Source organism: Sesamum indicum, linkage group LG8 (genome assembly GCF_026168435.1).
Source record: "Sesamum indicum cultivar Baizhima isolate 11 linkage group LG8, ASM2616843v1, whole genome shotgun sequence".
NCBI lineage: Eukaryota > Viridiplantae > Streptophyta > Magnoliopsida > Lamiales > Pedaliaceae > Sesamum > Sesamum indicum.
This window is the reverse complement of record NC_142664.1, coordinates 14,590,712-14,609,801: the sequence shown is the minus strand read 5'-3', so window position 1 is coordinate 14,609,801 and position 19,090 is coordinate 14,590,712.

The window sequence follows — 19,090 nt, the reverse complement described above, 5'->3', positions numbered from 1 at the left end:
AGAAGTCCTATCACATCGGATGACTTCACATAGCTTTTTGCACATCAATGATCGATTAAGAGTTCCCATATCCTTAAGGCCAAGTCCTCCCTCCTCCTTCGGTTTGCAAATCTCCTTCCACGTAACTTTAGGGTATCCACTATTTCCGGTACCTCTCCATAAGAAAGCTCGCAATCGCTTCTCAATATCTTTAATGACCCCTTTTGGCAAAATAAATGGCGAATCCCAATAAACACCCATAGCCACAAGAACAGACTTAATGATTTGTACCTTGCCGGCATATGACAGTGCCAATCCCTCCCGACCATTGATACGTGTATCGTTCTTACTTAGTAATGGTTGGCAGTCGGCGATAGATAATCGAGAAGAGATCAATGGTAGACCCAAATACCTCATCGGTAAGTGGCCTTCCTGAAACCCCAACACCGCAAGTAGCTCCTCTCGTACATTCTGGGCTGATCGTTGTGTGGTAAATTTCCTAAGCGTAATAATAACTACAAGTTAGTGTAAAAGGGAAACAAACTTGTTTTTAATAATACCGTGCAAAACAGCTAATATTTGAACGTTCTCAGAATTCAACGAAACTTGACCCAATCCCAGGTCTAGACCCAAGCATTTTTATTGGAAAATTGCCAAGCGTAATAATAACTACAAGTTAGTATAAAAAGGAAAAAAAAACTTGTTTCAATAAAACCGTCCAAAACAGCTAACTTTTGAACGTTCTCAAAATTCGACGAAACTTGACCCAATCGTTGGTCTAGACCCTAGAATATCTGTGGTAAATTTTCTAAGCGTAATAATAACCACAAGTTAGTAGAAAAGGGAAACAAACTTGTTTTAATAAAAACCTTGCAAAACAGCTAAATTTTGAGCATTCTCAGAATTCGACTAAACTTGATCCAAACGTAGGTCTAGACCCAAGAATTTGTGTGTTAAATTTCCTAAGTGTAATAATAACTAAGAGTTAATATAAAAGGGAAACAAACTTGTTTTAATAAAACCGTGTAAAACAGCTAACTTATGAACGTTCTCAGAATTCGACGAAACTTTTTTTTTTGGGGGTAAGTGTAATTTTCATTTAAAAAAAAATGAGAAGTATAGTACAACAGTGTCCCTCATTAGATCTTGACCCAATCGCAGGTCTAGACCCATGCATTTGTGTTGTAAATTTGCTAATCGTAATAATAACTATAAGTTAGTATAAAAGGAAAACAAACTTGTTTTAATAAAACCGTGCAAAACAACTAACTTTTGAACGTTCTTAGAATTCGACGAAACATGACCCAATCGCAGGTCTAGACCCAACCATTTGTGTTGTAAATTTGCTAATCGTAATAATACTACAAGTTAGTATAAAAGGGAAGCAAATTTGATTTAATAAAACCGTGCAAAACAGCTAAATTTTGAACGGTCTCAGAATTCGATGAAACTTGACCCAAACGTTGCTCTAGACCAAAGCATTTGTGTTGTAAATTTGCTAAGCGTAATAATAACTACAAGTTAGTATAAAAGGGAAACAAAATTATTTTAATAAAACCGCTCAAAACAGCTAAATTTTGAGCATTCTCAGAATTCGACGAAACTTGACCCAAACGTTGGTCTAGATCCAAGAATTTGTGTGTTAAATTTCTAAGCATAATAATAATTACAAGTTAGTTTAACAGGGAAACAAACTTACTTTAGTAAAACCGTCCAGAACAGCTAAATTTTGAACGTTCTCAGAATTTTACGAAACTTGAACCAAACATAGGTCTAGCCCAGGAATTTGTGTTATACATTTGCTAAGCATTATAATATCTACAAGTTAGTATAAAAGGAAAACAAACTTGCTTTAATAAAACCGTGCAAAACAACTAAATTTTGAACGTTCTCAGAATTCGACAAAACCTGTCCCAAACGTTGGTCTAGCCCAAACATTTGTGTTTTAAATTTGCTAAGCGTAATAATAACTACAAGTTAGTATAAAAGGGAAACGAATTTGTTTTAATAAAACCGTGCAAAACAACTAAATTTTGGGCATTCTCAGAATTCGATGAAAATTGATCCAATCGTAGGTCTAGACCCAAGAATTTGTGTGTTAAATTTCCTAAATGGCATAATAACTACAAGTTAATATAAAAGGGAAACACACTTGTTTTAATAAAACCGTGTAAAACAGCTAACTTATGAACGTTCTCAGAATTCGACGAAACTTGACCCAATCGCAGGTCTAGACCCAAGCATTTGTGTGGTCAATTTGCTAGTCGTAATAATAACAACAGGTTAGTATAAAAGGAAAACAAACTTGTTTTAATAAACCCGTGCAAACCAGCTAAATTTTGAATGGTCTCAGAATTCGACGAAACTTGACCCAAACGTAGGTCTAGATCCAAGAATTTGTGTGTTAAATTTCTAAGCGTAATAATAATTACAAGTTAGTATAAAAGGGAAACAAAATTGCTTTAATAAAACCGTGCAGAACAGCTAAATTTTGAACGTTCTCAAAATTTTACGAAACTTGACCCCAACATAGATCTAGACCCAAGCATTTGTGTTATACATTTGCTAAGCGTAATAATAACTACAAGTTAGTATAAAAGGGAAACAAACTTGTTTTAATAAAACCGTGCAAAACAGTTAACTTTTGAACGTTCTCAGAATTCAACAAAACCTGTCCCAAACGTTGGTCTAGACCCAAGCATTTGTGTGGTATATTTGCTAAGCATAATAATAACTACAAGTTAATATAAAAGGGAAACAAACTTGTTTTAATAAAACCGTGCAAAACAATTAACTTTTGAACGTACACTGAATTCAATGAAACTTGACCCAATCGTAGGTCTAGACCCAAGAATTTGTGTGTTAAATTTCCTAAATGTAATAATAACTACAAGTTAATATAAAAGGGAAACACACTTGTTTTAATAAAACCGTGTAAAACAGCTAACTTATGAACGTTCTCAGAATTCGACGAAACTTGACCCAACCGCAGGTCTAGACCCAAGCATTTGTGTTGTCAATTTGCTAATCGTAATAATAACAACAGGTTAGTATAAAAGGAAAACAAACTTGTTTTAATAAAACCGTGCAAAACAATTAACTTTTGAACGTACACTGAATTCAATGAAACTTGACCCAATCGTTGGTCTAGACCCAAAGCATTTGTGTTGCAAATTTGCTAAACGTAATAATAACTACAAGTTAGTATAAAAGGGAAACAAACTTGTTTTAATAAAACCGTGCAAAATAGCTAAATTTTGAACCTTCTCAGAATTCGACTAAACTTAACCCAAACATTGGTCTAGACCCAAGCATTTGTCTTGTAAATTTGCTAAGCGTAATAATAGCTACAAGTTAGTACAAAAGGGAAACAAACTTGTTCTAATAAAACCGTGCAAAACAGCTAACTTTTGAACGTTCTCAGGATTCGACAAAACTTGATCCAATCGTAGGTCTAGACCCAAGAATATGTGTGGTAAATTTTCTAAGCGTAATAATATCTACAAGTTAGTATAAAAGAGAAACAAACTTGCTTTAATAAAGCCGTGCAAAACAACTAAATTTTGAACGTTCTCAGAATTCGACGAAACCTGTCTCAAACGTTGGTCTAGACCCAAGCATTTGGGTGGCAAATTTTTTTTTTTTTGGGTAAGTGTAATTTTCATTAAAGAAAAGAAAATATAGTACAACAGAGTCCCTCTTTAGGCGCTTCCCTCGACAGGCCAAGGGATACACCACAGTCTATACAAGGCACATGTGCTAATAGATCTAGGAAGCTTAATACTGAATATACGTTGTCGAACATCTTCTAATATTAAGTTGCCCACTACGCTCGGGGGTTTCTCCTCGTGCTCAAAACGTCTTAGGTTTCTCTCCCTCCAAATATGGTATACACATGATCCAAGCAGGCATCGGTAGGATATATTGATGATGTGCTTCCCACGCCATTTTCTTGCTCCCCATTCAACATCACTGACCCAATCCCTATTAGGCCACTGGAATCGTACAATGCGCCGAATACTAATGAGGCATCTCCTACAAAATCTGCAGTGGAAAAATTGGTGGTTATGTGACTCCACCATGTCTTCATTGCACAGCACGCAGCACCCAAGATGGGAGAGCCATGGTTTATCCGTCGTTGCGAGCTTCTCCAGGATAGCTAGCCAAAGGATAAACCAATGCCGCGGGATCTTTAAAGAACCCGAAAGTAGTGAAATCCAACCTACTTTCGGTCCTGCTGATTTCATAGCCCGATAGAACTCCTGGGTAGTGGGTTTCCCATTCGAACCTTTCCATATAATACGATCTGTACCCCAATGGATCCGAGGCAGCACGTGTGTAATCTCCACGCATTCCATGTCTGTGATCAATGGCTAGTGCCAATGGCCCTCACAGATAATCGAGCTTAACATGGTAGACTCATGCAATCCCAGACTGTTTGGTCCCCGCGGAAATCTGTCAAGGAGGGGCCCAAGGTGATGCCAGGGATCCTTCCATAAGAAAATATCACTTCCATCACCAATACGATATTCCACCACTGAGCGTAACCAGCCTCTCAACCTCAACATTTTTCTCCATCCCCATGCTCCACGATTCTCCGGGATAGACCATATCGAATCATCTCGTAGTCTGCCATGCCGCAGCCACTCTCCATAAGAAAGCTCGCAATCGCTTCTCAATATCTTTAATGACCCCTTTTGGCAAAATAAATGCCGAAGCCCAATAAACACCCATAGCCACAAGAACAGACTTAATGATTTGTACCCTGCCGGCATATGACAGTGCCAATCCCTCCCAACCATTGATACGTGTATCGTTCTTACTCAGTAATGGTTGGCAGTCGGCGATAGATAATCGAGAAGAGATCAATGGTAGACCCAAATACCTCATCGGTAAGTGGCCTTCCTGAAACCCCAACACCGCAAGTAGCTCCCCTCGTACATTCTGGGCTGATCGTTGTGTGGTAAATTTTCTAAGCGTAATAATAACTACAAGTTAGTGTAAAAGGGAAACAAACTTGTTTTAATAATACCGTGCAAAACAGCTAATATTTGAACGTTCTCAGAATTCAACGAAACTTGACCCAATCCCAGGTCTAGACCCAAGCATTTTTATTGGAAAATTGCCAAGCGTAATAATAACTACAAGTTAGTATAAAAAGGAAAAAAAAACTTGTTTCAATAAAACCGTCCAAAACAGCTAACTTTTGAACGTTCTCAAAATTCGACGAAACTTGACCCAATCGGTGGTCTAGACCCTTGAATATCTGTGGTAAATTTTCTAAGCGTAATAATAACCACAATTTAGTATAAAAGGGAAACAAACTTGTTTTAATAAAACCGTGCAAAACAGCTAAATTTTGAGCATTCTCAGAATTAGACTAAACTTGATCCAAACGTAGGTCTAGACCCAAGAATTTGTGTGTTAAATTTCCTAAGTGTAATAATAACTACAAGTTAATATAAAAGGGAAACAAACTTGTTTTAATAAAACCGTGTAAAACAGCTAACTTATGAACGTTCTCAGAATTCGACGAAACTTTTCTTTTTGGGGGTAAGTGTAATTTTCATTTAAAAAAAAAATGAGAAGTATAGTACAACAGTGTCCCTCATTAGATCTTGACCCAATCGCAGGTCTAGACCCAAGCATTTGTGTTGTAAATTTGCTAATCGTAATAATAACTACAAGTTAGTATAAAAGGAAAACAAACTTGTTTTAATAAAACCGTGCAAAACAACTAACTTTTGAACGTTCTTAGAATTCGACGAAACTTGACCCAATCGCAGGTCTAGACCAAAGCATTTGTGTTGTAAATTTGCTAATCGTAATAATACTACAAGTTAGTATAAAAGGGAAGCCAACTTGATTTAATAAAACCGTGTAAAACAGCTAAATTTTGAACGGTCTCAGAATTCAACGAAACTTGACCCAAACGTTGGTTTAGACCAAAGCATTTGCGTTGTAAATTTGCTAAGCGTAATAATAACTACAAGTTAGTATAAAAGGGAAACAAAATTATTTTAATAAAATCGCTCAAAACAGCTAAATTTTGAGCATTCTCAGAATTCGACGAAACTTGACCCAAACGTAGGTCTAGATCCAAGAATTTGTGTGTTAATTTCTAAGCATAATAATAATTACAAGTTAGTATAACAACGAAACAAACTTACTTTAATAAAACCGTACAGAACAGCTAAATTTTGAACGTTCTCAGAATTTTACGAAACTTGAACCAAACATAGGTCTAGCCCAAGCATTTGTGATATGGTATTGACCATGGGTGGCCCGATCTTTACGGCGTAGGCTAGAAATTGATAAAGTGGTTCGTGACCTGAGGAATGTAAATAGTCAACCACGTTATATGAACGTGACCTACTACTTAGAACATTCAACCAACCACGAGTACGAGTAAACCAATCCACACAACGACACACTTGGGTCGAGCACGAATTGGAGGCTATGTGAATTTGAATCACACATCTAATAGACTAGATTGACAAAGCAAAGGTTTCACAAAAGCTAAAACAAGTGTATAACTCTCCAAAGTAAGAGAACACTCAATATTTTATAAACTAGATCAATTCTTGAATATTTCGATTGTCTCCCGCATGCATGGCTGGTATGTGCCTTTTATAGGTCTAAAACACTTCCAAATTAACCTTTCATATCCCCAAGTGACTCCTTGGTGGACGTACATTCAATACTTGGTCAAAAATAACTAAAAACTATGCGTTCTTGGTCATAACCGAGTAAAACCCATGCATGACCATGTGAATCCGAGAATTGGTGTATAAATGCACTTTTAATGTAGTTGAAAGGTCTCTTTTGACCACATGGCTGCACTTGGACGAGTTGGGCTCCTATTGTGGGCTTCCTTGGGCTTGAATTAATGAAATTAAGCTCACATGTTGGGCCTCCGATTGTGACTTGATCCAATTAGCAAGGACTAAGTTGGATTGGGCTTGAATTACTTCTTGCATTCTCTTCAACCTTTCTCTTGCCATTGGCCCACTTCCAATGGTTAAATCTTGGTCCATTGGATCTTGAATTTCTTTTGCTTGTTGGACGCCCTTGATATTCCTATCAATTTGTGTTATACATTTGCTAAGCGTTATAATATCTACAAGTTAGTATAAAAGGAAAACAAACTTGATTTAATAAAACCGTGCAAAACAGCTATATTTTGAACGTTCTCAGAATTCGAGAAAACCTGTCCCAAATGTTAGTCTAGACCCAAGCATTTGTGTTTTAAATTTGCTAAGCGTAATAATAACTACAAGTTAGTATAAAAGGGAAACGAACTTGTTTTAATAAAACCGTGCAAAACAGCTAAATTTTGAGCATTCTCAGAATTCGATGAAAATTGATCCAATCGTAGGTCTAGACCCAAGAATTTGTGTGTTAAATTTCCTAAATGTAATAATAACTACAAGTTAATATAAAAGGGAAACACACTTGTTTTAATAAAACCGTGTAAAACAGCTAACTTATGAACGTTCTCAGAATTCGACGAAACTTGACCCAATCGCAGGTCTAGACCCAAGCATTTGTGTAGTCAATTTGCTAATCGTAATAATAACAACAGGTTAGTATAAAAGGAAAACAAACTTGTTTTAATAAACCCGTGCAAACCAGCTAAATTTTGAACGGTCTTAGAATTCGACGAAACTTGACCCAAACGTTGGTCTAGACCAAAACATCTATGTTGTAATTTGCCAAGTGCAATAATGACTACAAGTTAGTATAAAAGGGAAACAAACTTGTTTTAATAAAACCGTGCAAAACAGCTAAATTTTGAGCATTCACAGAATTCGACGAAACTTGACCCAAACGTAGGTCTAGATCCAAGAATTTGTGTGTTAAATTTCTAAGCGTAATAATAATTACAAGTTAGTATAAAAGTGAAACAAAATTGCTTTAATAAAACCGTGCAGAACAGCTAAATTTTGAACGTGCTCAAAATTTTACGAAACTTGACCCCAACATAGATCTAGACCCAAGCATTTGTGTTATACATTTGCTAAGCGTAATAATAACTACAAGTTAGTATAAAAGGGAAACAAACTTGCTTTAATAAAACCGTGCAAAACAGATAAATTTTGAACGTTCTCAGAATTCAACAAAACCTGTCCCAAACGTTGGTCTAGACCCAAGCATTTGTGTGGTATATTTGCTAAGCATAATAATAACTACAAGTTAGTATAAAAGGGAAACAAACTTGTTTTAATAAAACCGTGCAAAACAGTTAACTTTTGAACGTACACTGAATTCAATGAAACTTGACCCAATCGTTGGTCTAGACCCAAGCATTTGTGTTGCAAATTTGCGAAACGTAATAATAACTACAAGTTAGTATAAAAGGGAAACAAACTTGCTTTAATAAAACCGTGCAAAACAGCTAAATTTTGAACCTTCTCAGAATTCGACGAAACTTAACCCAATCATTGGTCTAGACCCAAGCATTTGTCTTGTAAATTTGCTAAGCGTAATAATAACTACAAGTTAGTACAAAAGGGAAACAAACTTGTTTTAATAAAACCGTGCAAAACAGCTAACTTTTGAACGTTCTCAGGATTCGACAAAACTTGATCCAATCGTAGGTCTAGACCCAAGAATATGTGTGGTAAATTTTCTAAGCGTAATAATACCTACAAGTTAGTATAAAAGAGAAACAAACTTGCATTAATAAAGCCGTGCAAAACAACTAAATTTTGAACGTTCTCAGGATTCGACGAAACCTGTCTCAAACGTTGGTCTAGACCCAAGCATTTGTGTGGTAAATTTTTTTTTTTTTGGGTAAGTGTAATTTTCATTAAAGAAAAGAAAATATAGTACAACAGAGTCCCTCTTTAGGCGCTTCCCTCGACAGGCCAAGGGATACGCCACAGTCTATACAAGGCACATGTGCTAATAGATCTAGGAAGCTTAATACTGAATATACGTTGTCGAACATCTTCTACTATTAAGTTGCCCACTACGCTCGGGGGTCTCTCCTCGTGCTCAAAACGTCTCAGGTTTCTCTCCCTCCAAATATGGTATACACATGATCCAAGCAAGCATCGGTAGGATATATTGATGATGTGCTTCCCACGCCATTTTCTTGCTCCCCATTCCACATCACTGACCCAATCCCTATTAGGCCACTGGAATCGTACAATGCGCCGAATATTAATGAGGCATCTCCTACTAAATCTGCAGTGGAAAAACAGGTGGTTATGTGACTCCACCATTTCTTCATTGCACAGCACGCAGCACCCAAGATGGGAGAGCCATGGTTTATCCGTCGTTGCGAGCTTCTCCAGGATAGCTAGGCAAAGGAAAAACAAATGTCGCGGGATCTTTAAAGAACCCGAAAGTAGTGAAATCCAACCTACTTTCGGTCCTGCTGATATCATAGCTCGATAGAACTCCTAGGTAGTGGGTTTCCCACTCGAACCTTTCCATATAATACGATCTGTACCCCCATGGATCCGAGGCAGCACGTGTGTAATCTCCACGCATTCCATGTCTGTGATCAATGGCCAGTGCCAATGGCCCTCACAGATAATCGAGCTTAACATGGTAGACTCATGCAATCCCAGACTGTTTGGTCCCCACGGAAATCTGTCAAGGAGGGGTCCAAGGTGATGCCAGGGATCCTTCCATAAGAAAAAATAACTTCCATCACCAATACGATATTCTACCACTGAGCGTAACCAGCCTCTCAACCTCAACATTTTTCTCCATCCCCATGGTCCACGATTCTCCGGGATAGACCATATCGAATCATCTCGTAGTCTGCCATGCCGCAGCCACTCGAACAAGATAGAAGTCCTATCACATCGGATGACTTCACATAGCTTTTTGCACATCAATGCTCGATTAAGAGTTCCCATATCCTTAAGGCCAAGTCCTCCCTCCTCCTTCGGTTTGCAAATCTCCTTCCACGCAACTTTAGGGTATCCACTATTTCCGGTACCTCTCCATAAGAAAGCTCGCAATCGCTTCTCAATATCTTTAATGACCCCTTTTGGCAAAATAAATGCCGAAGCCCAATAAACACCCATAGCCACAAGAACAGACTTAATGATTTGTACCCTGCCGGCATATGACAGTGCCAATCCCTCCCAACCATTGATACGTGTATCGTTCTTACTCAGTAATGGTTGGCAGTCGGCGATAGATAATCGAAAAGAGATCAATGGTAGACCCAAATACCTCATCGGTAAGTGGCCTTCCTGAAACCCCAACACCGCAAGTAGCTCCCCTCGTACATTCTGGGCTGATCGTTGTGTGGTAAATTTTCTAAGCGTAAAAATAACTACAAGTTAGTGTAAAAGGGAAACAAACTTGTTTTAATAATACCGTGCAAAACAGCTAATATTTGAACGTTCTCAGAATTCAACGAAACTTGACCCAATCCCAGGTCTAGACCCAAGCATTTTTATTGGAAAATTGCCAAGCGTAATAATAACTACAAGTTAGTATAAAAAGGAAAAAAAACTTGTTTCAATAAAACCGTCCAAAACAGCTAACTTTTGAACATTCTCAAAATTCGACGAAACTTGACCCAATCGTTGGTCTAGACCCTAGAATATCTGTAGTAAATTTTCTAAGCGTAATAATAACCACAAGTTAGTATAAAAGGGAAACAAACTTGTTTTAATAAAACCGTGCAAAACAGCTAAATTTTGAGCATTCTCAGAATTAGACTAAACTTGATCCAAACGTAGGTCTAGACCCAAGAATTTGTGTGTTAAATTTCCTAAGTGTAATAATAACTACAAGTTAATATAAAAGGGAAACAAACTTGTTTTAATAAAACCGTGTAAAACAGCTAACTTATGAACGTTCTCAGAATTCGACGAAACTTTTTTTTTTGGGGGTAAGTGTAATTTTCATTTAAAAAAAAAATGAGAAGTATAGTACAACAGTGTCCCTCATTAGATCTTGACCCAATCGCAGGTCTAGACCCAAGCATTTGTGTTGTAAATTTGCTAATCGTAATAATAACTACAAGTTAGTATAAAAGGAAAACAAACTTGTTTTAATAAAACCGTGCAAAACAACTAACTTTTGAACGTTCTTAGAATTCGACGAAACTTGACCCAATCGCAAGTCTAGACCAAAGCATTTGTGTTATAAATTTGCTAATCGTAATAATACTACAAGTTAGTATAAAAGGGAAGCCAACTTGATTTAATAAAACCGTGTAAAACAGCTAAATTTTGAACGGTCTCAGAATTCAATGAAACTTGACCCAAACGTTGGTTTAGACCAAAGCATTTGTGTTGTAAATTTGCTAAGCGTAATAATAACTACAAGTTAGTATAAAAGGGAAACAAAATTATTTTAATAAAATCGCTCAAAACAGCTAAATTTTGAGCATTCTCAGAATTCGACGAAACTTGACCCAAACGTAGGTCTAGATTCAAGAATTTGTGTGTTAATTTCTAAGCATAATAATAATTACAAGTTAGTATAACAACGAAACAAACTTACTTTAATAAAACCGTCCAGAACAGCTAAATTTTGAACGTTCTCAGAATTTTACGAAACTTGAACCAAACATAGGTCTAGCCCAAGCATTTGTGATATGGTATTGACCATGGGTGGCCCGATCTTTACGGCGTAGGCTAGAAATTGATAAAGTGGTTCGTGACCTGAGGAATGTAAATAGTCAACCACGTTATATGAACGTGACCTACTACTTAGAACATTCAACCAACCACGAGTACGAGTAAACCAATCCACACAATGACACACTTGGGTCGAGCACGAATTGGAGGCTATGTGAATTTGAATCACACATCTAATAGACTAGATTGACAAAGCAAAGGTTTCACAAAAGCTAAAACAAGTGTATAACTCTCCAAAGTAAGAGAACACTCAATATTTTATAAACTAGATCAATTCTTGAATATTTCGATTGTCTCCCGCATGCATGGCTGGTATGTGCCTTTTATAGGTCTAAAACACTTCCAAATTAACCTTTCATATCCCCAAGTGACTCCTTGGTGGACGTACATTCAATACTTGGTCAAAAATAACTAAAAACTATGCGTTCTTGGTCATAACCGAGTAAAACCCATGCATGACCATGTGAATCCGAGAATTGGTGTATAAATGCACTTTTAATGTAGTTGAAAGGTCTCTTTTGACCACATGGCTGCACTTGGACGAGTTGGGCTCCTATTGTGGGCTTCCTTGGGCTTGAATTAATGAAATTAAGCTCACATGTTGGGCCTCCGATTGTGACTTGATCCAATTAGCAAGGACTAAGTTGGATTGGGCTTGAATTACTTCTTGCATTCTCTTCAACCTTTCTCTTGCCATTGGCCCACTTCCAATGGTTAAATCTTGGTCCATTGGATCTTGAATTTCTTTTGCTTGTTGGACGCCCTTGATATTCCTATCAATTTGTGTTATACATTTGCTAAGCGTTATAATATCTACAAGTTAGTATAAAAGGAAAACAAACTTGCTTTAATAAAACCGTGCAAAACAGCTATATTTTGAACGTTCTCAGAATTCGAGAAAACCTGTCCCAAATGTTAGTCTAGACCCAAGCATTTGTGTTTTAAATTTGCTAAGCGTAATAATAACTACAAGTTAGTATAAAAGGGAAACGAACTTGTTTTAATAAAACCGTGCAAAACAGCTAAATTTTGAGCATTCTCAGAATTCGATGAAAATTGATCCAATCGTAGGTCTAGACCCAAGAATTTGTGTGTTAAATTTCCTAAATGTAATAATAACTACAAGTTAATATAAAAGGGAAACACACTTGTTTTAATAAAACCGTGTAAAACAGCTAACTTATGAACGTTCTCAGAATTCGACGAAACTTGACCCAATCGCAGGTCTAGACCCAAGCATTTGTGTAGTAAATTTGCTAATCATAATAATAACAACAGGTTAGTATAAAAGGAAAACAAACTTGTTTTAATAAACCCGTGCAAACCAGCTAAATTTTGAACGGTCTTAGAATTCGACGAAACTTGACCCAAACGTTGGTCTAGACCAAAACATCTATGTTGTAATTTGCCTAGTGCAATAATGACTACAAGTTAGTATAAAAGGGAAACAAACTTGTTTTAATAAAACCGTGCAAAACAGCTAAATTTTGAGCATTCACAGAATTCGACGAAACTTGACCCAAACGTAGGTCTAGATCCAAGAATTTGTGTGTTAAATTTCTAAGCGTAATAATAATTACAAGTTAGTATAAAAGTGAAACAAAATTGCTTTAATAAAACCGTGCAGAACAGCTAAATTTTGAACGTGCTCAAAATTTTACGAAACTTGACCCCAACATAGATCTAGACCCAAGCATTTGTGTTATACATTTGCTAAGCGTAATAATAACTACAAGTTAATATAAAAGGGAAACAAACTTGCTTTAATAAAACCGTGCAAAACAGATAAATTTTGAACGTTCTCAGAATTCAACAAAACCTGTCCCAAACGTTGGTCTAGACCCAAGCATTTGTGTGGTATATTTGCTAAGCATAATAATAACTACAAGTTAGTATAAAAGGGAAACAAACTTGTTTTAATAAAACCGTGCAAAACAATTAACTTTTGAACGTACACTGAATTCAATGAAACTTGACCCAACCGTTGGTCTAAACCCAAGCATTTGTGTTGCAAGTTTGCTAAACGTAATAATAACTACAAGTTAGTATAAAAGTGAAACAAACTTGCTTTAATAAAACCGTGCAAAACAACTAAATTTTGAACCTTCTCAGAATTCGATGAAACTTAACCCAAACATTGGTCTAGACCCAAGCATTTGTCTTGTAAATTTGCTATGCGTAATAATAACTACAAGTTAGTACAAAAGGGAAACAAACTTGTTTTAATAAAACCGTGCAAAACAGCTAACTTTTGAACGTTCTCAGGATTCGACAAAACTTGATCCAATCGTTGGTCTAGATCCAAGAATATGTGTGGTAAGTTTTCTAAGCGTAATAATACCTACAAGTTAGTATAAAAGAGAAACAAACTTGCTTTAATAAAGCCGTGCAAAACAACTAAATTTTGAACGTTCTCAGAATTCGACGAAACCTGTCTGTCTCAAACGTTGGTCTAGACCCAAGCATTGTGTGGTAAATTTTTTTTTTTTTTTTGGGTAAGTGTAATTTTCATTTAAGAAAAGAAAATATAGTACAACAGAGTCCCTCTTTAGGCGCTTCCCTCGACAGGCCAAGGGATACGCCACAGTCTATACAAGGCACATGTGCTAATTGATCTAGGAAGTTTAATACTGAGTATACGTTGTCGAACATCTTCTACTATTAAGTTGCCCACTACGCTCGGGGGTCTCTCCTCGTGCTCAAAACGTCTCAGGTTTCTCTCCCTCCAAATATGGTATACACACGATCCAAGCAGGCATCGGTAGGATATATTGATGATGTGCTTCCCACGCCATTTTCTTGCTCCCCATTCAACATCACTAACCCAATCCCTATTAGGCCACTGGAATCGTACAATGCGCCGAATACTAATGAGGCATCTCCTACTAAATCTGCAGTGGAAAAACAGGTGGTTATGTGACTCCACCATGTCTTCATTGCACAACACGCAGCACCCTAGATGGGAGAGCCATGGTTTATCCGTCGTTGCGAGCTTCTCCAGGATAGCTAGCCAAAGGATAAATAAATGTCGCGGGATCTTTAAAGAACCCAAAAGTAGTGAAATCCAACCTACTTTTGGTCCTGCTGATATCATAGCCCGATAAAACTCCTGGGTAGTGGGTTTCCGACTCGAACCTTTCCATATAATACGATCTGTACCCCCATGGATCTGAGGCAGCACATGTGTAATCTCCACGCATTCCATGTCTGTGATCAATGGCCAGTGCCAATGGCCCTCACAGATAACCGAGCTTAACATGGTAGACTCATGCAATCCCAGACTGTTTGGTCCCCGCAGAAATCTGTCAAGGAGGGGTCCAAGGTGATGCCAGGGATCCTTCCATAAGAAAAAATCACTTCCATCACCAATACGATATTCCACCACTGACCGTAACCAGCCTCTCAACCTCAACATTTTTCTCCATCCCCATGGTCCACGATTCTCTGGGATAGACCATATCGAATCATCTCGCAGCCACTCGACCCAGATAGAAGTCCTATCACATCGGATGACTTCACATAGCTTTTTGCACATCAATGATCGATTAAGAGTTCCCATATCCTTAAGGCCAAGTCCTCCCTCCTCCTTCGGTTTGCAAATCTCCTTCCACGCAACTTTAGGGTATCCACTATTTCCGGTACCTCTCCATAAGAAAGCTCGCAATCGCTTCTCAAAATCTTTAATGACCCCTTTTGGCAAAATAAATGCCGAAGCCCAATAAACACCCATAGCCACAAGAACAGACTTAATGATTTGTACCCTGCCGGCATATGACAGTGCCAATCCCTCCCAACCATTGATACGTGTATCGTTCTTACTCAGTAATGGTTGGCAGTCGGCGATAGATAATCGAGAAGAGATCAATGGTAGACCCAAATACCTCATCGGTAAGTGGCCTTCCTGAAACCCCAACACCGCAAGTAGCTCCCCTCGTACATTCTGGGCTGATCATTGTGTGGTAAATTTCCTAAGCGTAATAATAACTACAAGTTAGTGTAAAAGGGAAACAAACTTGTTTTAATAATACCGTGCAAAACAGCTAATATTTGAACGTTCTCAGAATTCAACGAAACTTGACCCAATCCCAGGTCTAGACCCAAGCATTTTTATTAGAAAATTGCCAAGCGTAATAATAACTACAAGTTAGTATAAAAAGGAAAAAAAAACTTGTTTCAATAAAACCGTCCAAAACAGCTAACTTTTGAACATTCTCAAAATTCGACGAAACTTGACCCAATCGTTGGTCTAGACCCTAGAATATCTGTGGTAAATTTGCTAAGCGTAATAATAGCCACAAGTTAGTATAAAAGGAAAACAAACTTGCTTTAATAAAACCGTGCAAAACAGCTAAATTTTGAGCATTCTCAGAATTCGATGAAAATTGATCCAATCGTAGGTCTAGACCCAAGAATTTGTGTATTAAATTTCCTAAATGTAATAATAACTACAAGTTAATATAAAAGGGAAACACACTTGTTTTAATAAAACCGTGTAAAACAGCTAACTTATGAACGTTCTCATAGTTCGACGAAACTTGACCCAATCGTAGGTCTAGACCCAAGCATTTGTGTTGTCAATTTGCTAATCGTAATAATAACAACAGGTTAGTATAAAAGGAAAACAAACTTGTTTTAATAAACCCGTGCAAACCAGCTAAATTTTGAACGGTCTCAGAATTCGATGAAACTTGACCAAAACGTTGGTCTAGACCAAAACATCTATGTTGTAATTTGCCCAGTGTAATACTGACTACAAGTTAGTATAAAAGGGAAACGAACCTGTTTTAATAAAACCGTGCAAAACAGCTAAATTTTGAGCATTCTCAGAATTCGACGAAACTTGACCCAAACGTTGGTCTAGATCCAAGAATTTGTGTGTTAAATTTCTAAGCGTAATTATAATTACAAGTTAGTATAAAAGGGAAACAAAATTGCTTTAATAAAACCGTGCAAAACAGCTAAATTTTGAACGTTCTCAAAATTTTACGAAACTTGACCCCAACATAGATCTAGACCCAAGCATTTGTGTTATACATTTGATAAGCGTAATAATAACTACAAGTTAGTATAAAAGGGAAACAAACTTGCTTTAATAAAATCGTGCAAAACAGATAAATTTTGAACGTTCTCAGAATTCAACAAAACCTGTCCCAAACGTTGGTCTAGACCCAAGCATTTGTGTGGTATATTTGCTAAGCATAATAATAACTACAAGTTAGTATAAAAGGGAAACAAACTTGTTTTAATAAAACCGTGCAAAACAGTTAACTTTTGAACGTACACTGAATTCAATGAAACTTGACCCAATCGTTGGTCTAGACCCAAGCATTTGTGTTGCAAATTTGCGAAACGTAATAATAACTACAAGTTAGTATAAAAGGGAAACAAACTTGCTTTAATAAAACCGTGCAAAACAGCTAAATTTTGAACCTTCTCAGAATTCGACGAAACTTAACCCAATCATTGGTCTAGACCCAAGCATTTGTCTTGTAAATTTGCTATGCGTAATAATAACTACAAGTTAGTACAAAAGGGAAACAAACTTGTTTTAATAAAACCGTGCAAAACAGCTAACTTTTGAACGTTCTCAGGATTCGACAAAACTTGATCCAATCGTTGGTCTAGATCCAAGAATATGTGTGGTAAATTTTCTAAGCGTAATAATACCTACAAGTTAGTATAAAAGAGAAACAAACTTGCTTTAATAAAGCCGTGCAAAACAACTAAATTTTGAACGTTCTCAGAATTCGACGAAACCTGTCTGTCTCAAACGTTGGTCTAGACCCAAGCATTGTGTGGTAAATTTTTTTTTTTTTTTTTGGGTAAGTGTAATTTTCATTTAAGAAAAGAAAATATAGTACAACAGAGTCCCTCTTTAGGCGCTTCCCTCGACAGGCCAAGGGATACGCCACAGTCTATACAAGGCACATGTGCTAATTGATCTAGGAAGCTTAATACTGAGTATACGTTGTCGAACATCTTCTACTATTAAGTTGCCCACTACGCTCGGGGGTCTCTCCTCGTGCTCAAAACGTCTCAGGTTTCTCTCCCTCCAAATATGGTATACACACGATCCAAGCAGGCATCGGTAGGATATATTGATGATGTGCTTCCCACGCCATTTTCTTGCTCCCCATTCAACATCACTGACCCAATCCCTATTAGGCCACTGGAATCGTACAATGCGCCGAATACTAATGAGGCATCTCCTACTAAATCTGCAGTGGAAAAACAGGTGATTATGTGACTCCACCATGTCTTCATTGCACAACACGCAGCACCCTTGATGGGAGAGCCATGGTTTATCCGTCGTTGCGAGCTTCTCTAGGATAGCTAGCCAAAGGATAAATAAATGTCGCGGGATCTTTAAAGAACCCAAAAGTAGTGAAATCCAACCTACTTTCGGTCCTGCTGATATCATAGCCCGATAAAACTCCTGGGTAGTGGGTTTCCGACTCGAACCTTTCCATATAATACGATCTGTACCCCCATGGATCTGAGGCAGCACATGTGTAATCTCCACGCATTCCATGTCTGTGATCAATGGCCAGTGCCAATGGCCGTCACAGATAACCGAGCTTAACATGGTAGACTCATGCAATCCCAGACTGTTTGGTCCCCGCAGAAATCTGTCAAGGAGGGGTCCAAGGTGATGCCAGGGATCCTTCCATAAGAAAAAATCACTTCCATCACCAATACGATATTCCACCACTGAGCGTAACCAGCCTCTCAACCTCAACATTTTTCTCCATCCCCATGGTCCACGATTCTCTGGGATAGACCATATCGAATCATCTCGCAGCCACTCGACCCAGATAGAAGTCCTATCACATCGGATGACTTCACATAGCTTTTTGCACATCAATGATCGATTAAGAGTTCCCATATCCTTAAGGCCAAGTCCTACCTCCTCCTTCGGTTTGCAAATCTCCTTCCACGCAACTTTAGGGTATCCACTATTTCCGGTACCTCTCCATAAGAAAGCTCGCAATCGCTTCTCAATATCTTTAATGACCCCTTTTGGCAAAATAAATGCCGAAGCCCAATAAACACCCATAGCAACAAGAACAGACTTAATGATTTGTACCCTGCCGGCATATGACAGTGCCAATCCCTCCCAACCATTGATACGTGTATCGTTCTTACTCAGTAATGGTTGGCAGTCGGCGATAGATAATCGAGAAGAGATCAATGGTAGACCCAAATACCTCATCGGTAAGTGGCCTTCCTGAAACCCCAACACCGCAAGTAGCTCCCCTCGTACATTCTGGGCTGATCATTGTGTGGTAAATTTCCTAAGCGTAATAATAACTACAAGTTTGTGTAAAAGGGAAACAAACTTGTTTTAATAATACCGTGCAAAACAGCTAATATTTGAACGTTCTCAGAATTCAACGAAACTTGACCCAATCCCAGGTCTAGACCCAAGCATTTTTATTAGAAAATTGCCAAGCGTAATAATAACTACAAGTTAGTATAAAAAGGAAAAAAAA